The 6909-nt window shown below is 44.5% G+C and overlaps 1 long non-coding RNA gene across 1 annotated transcript; it reads right to left on the reverse strand.

Moving 5' to 3' along the window:
* Positions 1–3811: 3811 nt before the first annotated feature.
* On the reverse strand, positions 3812–6251 carry LOC310745303. The gene is made up of 2 exons (XR_014540074.1): positions 5213–6251; positions 3812–4723 (listed from the first exon to the last, which is right to left on the reverse strand). It is a non-coding gene; the product is annotated as an uncharacterized lncRNA (long non-coding RNA).
* Between the last annotated feature and the right edge of the window lie 658 nt (positions 6252–6909).

Here is a 6909-nt window from a genome sequence, read left to right on the forward strand (position 1 = left end):
AAAGTGGTACCTCAGGTTAAGAACAGTTGCAGGTTAAGATTGAACCTCCAGAATGAATTAAGTTCTTAACCCGAGGTACCACTGTATAAATCTTGAAGGTATAAGATAGCCCATACAACATTCCAGTGCCTCTGCTCCTTTCCCCACCAGCTACTTGACTATTTGAGATCGTATGCATTTTATACAGTGGAGACGAAGCACCAGTTGAGGAAGTAACCACACAGCCAAGCCCACCCACATGGGTAGCATTTGCACATGTTACCACTCTAGCCCCAACCACATGGGGCTAGAGCAGTGTTTCAGCTGCAGTCACATGATTGCAGTGACAATGTATTCGAGACCAGCGTTCTTTGTTTTTGGAAGCTTGCTTTACCATGTGGAAAACATAATGTCTGCAAATAGAATGACATAGGCTTGCTCCTTCCGGACTTTGCTTTGATCACCAGGACCCATGTGAAAGAGGCCTTAAACAACTAGTGGGGTGATTTTTCTTGGGAAATGGTTTGGGTCTGCAGAAGAGGCATATGCAGTAAAAATGCTGGGACTGTGGCTATGGCAGTAGGCAAATCACAAAATGTAGAGTAATATTAAGTGCATCTAGTTACTGTACTGTAAGATTGGAGTGATTTAATATGTTAGGGTTGCCATATGTCCGGAATTTCCCAGACATACAGTGGTACCTTGGGTTAAGAACTTAATTTGTTTCAGAGGTCCGTTCTTAACTTGAAACTGTTCTTAACCTGAGGTACCACTTTAGGTAATGGGGCCTCCTGCTGCCACTGCGCCACTGCTATATGATTTCTGTTCTCATCCTGAAGCAAAGTTCTTAACCCAAGGTACTATTTCTGGGTTAGCGGGGTCTGTAACTTGAAGCGTCTGTAACCTGAAGTGTCTCTAACCCGAGGTACTACTGTATACAGAACGCTGCAGCCACAGGCAGTGTATAGGCGGAAATCGGCTAAATGTCTGAGATAATTCAGGTGTATGTTAGCCTATGTCAGCAGTGTTGTATTTTGTTGTATTTGCCAGTTTTCCTCAGAAATAGCTCCAAAACGTCCAATTTCTTTGCAATTCTTCAAAAAAAGTTCAACAGCTTTGGCCAAAACTGAAAAAAGCTCAACAAGTTTTCAGTCCTGATTTTCACTTTTTGAAATATGGCAACCCTATGAGGATCAGGAGCCCATGATTCCTTGCAATGAGCAGGGAAGGAGTTGAGAACATTATGGAAAATATAATAATTGAAACCAGGCCAGGACACAGCTGCAGGAATATAATTTGCACTTCAACCAAAAAGGAAAATAAAATATACTAAAACAGCCACATCTCTTCTGGTTGCTCAGTTGTAGGAAAGGGCCAGAAAGAAAGAGCTAATGTGCATTTTAAGAAATATCCGAGAGACTTGAATGAATATAAATACTTGATCTGTAAAAACAAAATCAGCCAGCTTTTCACACATGCACGTCTGCTTTTCGAGAGCATGAAAATCTAAGTGGAATTCAAGGTAGCCCATTCTGTTGTCTGTGTCAATTGGTCTTAACTTAGCTTTCGCCAACCTGGTACCCTCCAAATGTTTTGGACTACAACTCCCATCAGCCCCACATGTTTGGCTAGGCTGGCTGGGGCTGGCTGGAGCTGTAACCCAAACCATCTGGGAAAGGCCAGATTGGTCAAGGTGGTCAGCCCAAAGCTGGGAAGGCAGTCACAAAAATGGTGCCCATATGCTTTCCCCTCCTATTGGCAGCTGCAGGGAGGCAATCAGATCAGGACTGTGGCATGGGGGGGGAAGCATTAGCCCTCCCCTGATGATGCCATGGCCTTGATCTTAATCAGGAACCTCCATAGTTGCTTCTTGGTGGAGCAGATGCTAAGCATTCTAGTCGTGAACATCTAGTTTGGCAGGGGAGAGGATGCAACTTGCCTGGAATATCTCTTATTTTGGAGGTCTAAGAAGCAAGTTCTCCAGTCCAGGCTGGAAGATAGGCTCTTTGGATGAGATGTTGACAGGATGTACTTGGCTGCTCTGAAGGCTGAGAAGTTAGAAGCTCTTTCTTCGCGTTGCTTACTTCCAGAGTTCCCTGCCTCATTCACTTTACACTCTTATTCTAAAACATCTAGAAATGGAAGGCAGAAAATACTGGAAGTCAATGAGGATTCTGTTATGGGAGCTGGAGAGCCAAGGCCAGTCTCCAGGCCACCAGTTTCAAGGAGTTGGGGAGCTGGTTGTCCCTCCAAGTGGGCCAGAAGTCCAGGCAGGGGTTGAGTTCTGGAGCAGTAAACCAAGGATGAGGAATGCCAAAAAGCCAGGTTCATTGTCAAAGGTAAGCAGAGATCCATTTAAGTACATGCACACACATACCTTCTGACTTGCACAAGATTTATTTTGTTTGTGGGTTTATTGCTCTTGGTCTTGACTGAAACCACACGGATCAGGATAATAGCCAATAGCTTTGTTTATTAGTAAGATCTGGTGCAAATGATTAAGTGTTGGGTAAACACAGTTATCTCTGAAATTTATAAATATAGATGTGTATCTTCTTGTGCTGCATTCCGTCCACTGAAGCCATGACTTCAGTTATGCAGCTTTGACTCGTGTGGACAGCCTTATTAGGGAAGGAAGGAAGGCTGGAGCTGCCATGTGCTCAGGATTTCATCAGCACTTAAGAGTTGTTTGTCTGGAAAGCAGGCCTTTAGAAAAATAAATTGTGTCATACTCCTAAAGTAGGATTTCAGAGAATAATGATTTCAAGAAGCAAAAACAATTGGAACAACAGAATCTTGAAAGAACATTTTGGGCCCGCGATGATTTTATTAATAATGAGTAGCAAACTTCTGTGGGGCTAGGATCTAGCTAGCTTATTCTAGTAGTCTTGGAATCTGCCTTCATCTGATACATCTCTGAAGGTCTCTCAGATGCTTCGGACTTAAAAATATTTGTCAGGGGGATATGTGGGGAAAGGAAGATAGACTTGTCAGCTTTCCAGACCAGCTTCCCAGTGGCCATGGCTAAGATCTGTACTTCAGAATAACAGCCTCCAATGACATAACACCCAAATGAGAATGACTGAATCTTGCAGAATGTCTAGGTGGTGGAGAAGATTCCTGTCGTCTCCAGGTAGGGTTGGGAGAGACTTGTGTCTGAAATCCTGGAGAACCTCTGCCAGTTAGTGCAAACCAGGTATCTTCAAACTTTTAGGACCCAGGACCCACTTTTTACTCAAACATGCACTTAAGGACCCATTTATAAAAAATATTTTACCATATATTTGTATAGTGGTAGTTTTCCCGTTGTGACCCACCTTGAACCAGGCTGTAACCCGCTAGCTGAAGACCAACGGTGCAGACAACACTGAGCTAGACAGACCAAGAGTCTAACTTAGTATAAAGCAGTTTCCTATGTTCCGATCCATGTCTTATACCAAAGCCAGAATCTTGCACCTCAGAGTCACCTCAAAGAGGTGACTGCATCATGTCCTGTTTGTGAGCTTTCCTAATACATTTGTCTGTGAAGTACTAGAAACAGAATGCTGGACTGGATGGAGCTTGAGGTGAATCAACATGCCAGTTCTTAGGATCATGAATCTGGAGGGGAGCCTTGCGGTCAGCCCGTCTGCTCAATGTTGGAAATGCAGAGCTAAAATATCCTAAATAAGTGGTTGTCCAGCCTCTGCTTGAAGTCCTCTGTCTGTAAGTAAATACAGATCTGCTACCCTTCAAGGCCTATGAGAGGGAACTGCCATTGTTTAAGATAGGATGTAGGAGTTTTAGTGGGGAGCAATAAGTGACAAGTGGTGTTGTATCATTCTGTCTTATATATATATATAACTTTTTATTGGTTTTTAAATAATTTTATACGTATTTAACATAACCATTTCAAACATTAAAATACAAGGTTCTTTTGAACCTTTGGACCCCCTTCCCTCCCTCCATGGATTCCATGTTTAAGATTAAATTTACTGCATCTTTTACCATTATCCATTATATAACCATAATTATCATAAATAATTCCACATTACAATGTCATTACATCCCTGCCAAAGATTTTAACTGTTTACAGTGGTCTTTTTAATAAATTACAAATTTACTCCAGTTTTTAGAAAATACTTGATCTTCCTGGTTTCGGCTCTTCCCTGTCAGTTTCGCCATTTCCACATACCCCATCAGTTTCATCTGCCATTCTTCTTTTGTTGGTACTTCTCCTTCCTTCCATCTCTGGGCTAGTAGCATCCTCGCTGCCATCGTTGCATAAATGAAAAGTCTTTTGTCTTCTCTTGGGTATCATTCTGTCTTTTAGGTTTCTCCTGCAGCAAATAATTCCTGGGTTCAGACTAGTACCTGGGAATAGCACTTCATGTGTTTGATGAAGTGGACCTTAGTCCACAAAAGCTTATGCCACAATAAATCTTTTCGCATGTAAGGTGCTCCAAGACTTGTTGCTGGTTTTCCTGCCGCAGTCTAAAATGGTTATGCCGCTGAAAAATTTAGCAATCATAAGAGACGTTGGCAGCAAAGAAATTTCAGACCAGTCTTTGGTGAGTTGACAGTCTGTGTGGTCTCCTCCTGTGGAGTGTGATTTGGATAGAGGAAGAGGAGAATGAGCTTACTCAAGTCTTGGCTCAGGTTAGGCCTGAATGGGTGGCCTTGAGTAAGTTGATATTCCTTGGCTTGAGCTCCCCTAGACATCCACCCCCACCTGTTGACAGGGATTAATAATGACTGTACCTACCTCGTAGAGACATCACCTTGCCAACAAAGGTCTGTATAGTAAAAGCTATGGTTTTCCCAGTAGTGATGTATGGAAGTAAGAGCTGGACCATAAAGAAGGCTGATTGCCGAAGAACTGATGCTTTTGAATTATGGTGCTGGAGGAGACTCTTGAGAGTCCCATGGACTGCAAGAAGATCAAACCTATCCATTCTGAAGGAAATCAGCCCTGAGTGCTCACTGGAAGGACAGATCCTGAAGCTGAGGCTCCAATACTTTGGCCACCTCATGAGAAGAGAAGACTTCCTGGAAAAGACCCTGATGTTGGGAAAGATGGAGGGCACAAGGAGAAGGGGACGACAGAGGACGAGATGGTTGGATAGTGTTCTCGAAGCTACCAGCATGAGTCTGACCAAACTCTGGGAGACAGTGGAAGACAGGAGTGCTTGGTGTGCTCTGGTCCATGAGGTCATGAAGAGTCGGACACGACTAAACGACTAAACAACAACACCTTGTAGAGTTTTTCTGTGGATTGATGAGGAAATTGAAACATAGGAAGCTGCCTGATACTGAATCAGACCATTGGCCCATCAAGCTCAGAAATATCTATACTAACTGTTCTCCAGGGTACAGGCAGTGTCTGTTCCCAGCCCCACCCGGAGAGTTTGGGAATTGAACCTGGGAACTTCGGTATGCAAAGCAGATGCGTTATCACATAATGATCCTTCTCCAAAGGGCAAAGAAGTTCTATTTGCTGTCATTATTTTTTATTAGCTTTTCTCAGAAGCCTTTTCAATCTCCAGTCCCCCCCACCACAAGATGAAAGGAAGTTGACTACAGAAATAACTTCAAGCCCTTACACCCAGTGCAGCCGGCAATCCCAGGGCACAACATCAGTGGTTGTGGGCTCCACTGTCATTGTGGGAAAGGAACGGATTCCAAGGTGATTTTGAATGCAGATTTCAACATGTAGTTGGCATCTATCTGTCTCGGGAGACAATGGAGGAGTACACCTTTGGGGGTTGGAAGCTTGCAGTGCCTGCTGTGGCTGTAGAGACCGATGCCGGAGAGACATGTTTTGTTGCAGCTGGGGCAGATGAAAGTGTCTTTGGTTGTGCTGCTGCAGATACACCATGGCGTTCCTTCTCTCTGCACTCCTCCCAGCATTCATTTCAGTGTGGTGTAGTGGTTAAGAGTGGTAGTCTTGCAATCTGGGGGACGAGGTTCGCGTCTCCGCTCCTCCACATGCAGCTGCTGGGTGACCTTGGGCTAGTCACACTTCTCTGAAGTCTCTCAGCCCCACTCACCTCACAGAGTGTTTGTTGTGGGGGAGGAAGGGAAAGGAGAATGTTAGCCGCTTTGAGACTCCTTCGGGTAGTGAAAAAGCGGGATATCAAATCCAAACTCTTCTTCTCCTTCTCCTATGGTCACTGCTGTGGATACATGACCAGCCTGTCTCCAGGCACTGCAGTCGTCTGCAAGAGATTCCCACATGAAGGGGTTGACGTTGCCAGCCTTCATGTCTCACTCGCAGACATCTTTGTAACATGAGTGCCCTGGAATGAGAGATCCTTTTATTCTGTCAGCGGAGGAGTACAAGTCAGACCATAAAAACTGAAACAAGAATTGTTATCTCTCTTCTGTCTTGCTCTCAGCATAAAGTGAATAGATGTACTCAGGGCTGGTCCTACCATAAGCTGAGTGAGATGCCCACCATGGGTGGCATGGAGTGGGCAGAGCTTTTTGTGTCATGTGAACTGCCCTGCACCCCCTAGGCAAGTTTGGTACAATGGGGGGAGGCACTGTCTCATCGCCAGTAAGGGTCAAATGCCAGTCCAGTTGGCTTCTGGTGCATGCAATATTTTTTGGGGGGTGGCGTGGGAGGGCACCATCTTGTCCTTTGCCTCAGGCAGCAAAATGTCTTGGGAGAGCCCTGCATGTAGTTCTATGGATGGTCTTAGAGCTCTCCTCCCTTATTTCTGCAGCTGAGTAGTGTCAGGCCATATTCACACTTTTAAAGCACTATGATATGATCCAGTTCTAGGCCGAAGTCATGTGTTGGGGCAAGTGTGAGCAACCTGTGGCCCTTTGGTCTTATTTCATGCTGGCAGTGGGAGGAGGAAAAAATAGGGGGACTGACTGATCTGTTTTGATAGAAAATCTAGTTATAATAATGCTAGGCAACAGGCTAATACTTGCAGTGATCCC

Source organism: Podarcis filfolensis (genome assembly GCF_964270895.1).
Source record: "Podarcis filfolensis genome assembly, chromosome: 12".
Lineage (NCBI taxonomy): Eukaryota > Metazoa > Chordata > Lepidosauria > Squamata > Lacertidae > Podarcis > Podarcis filfolensis.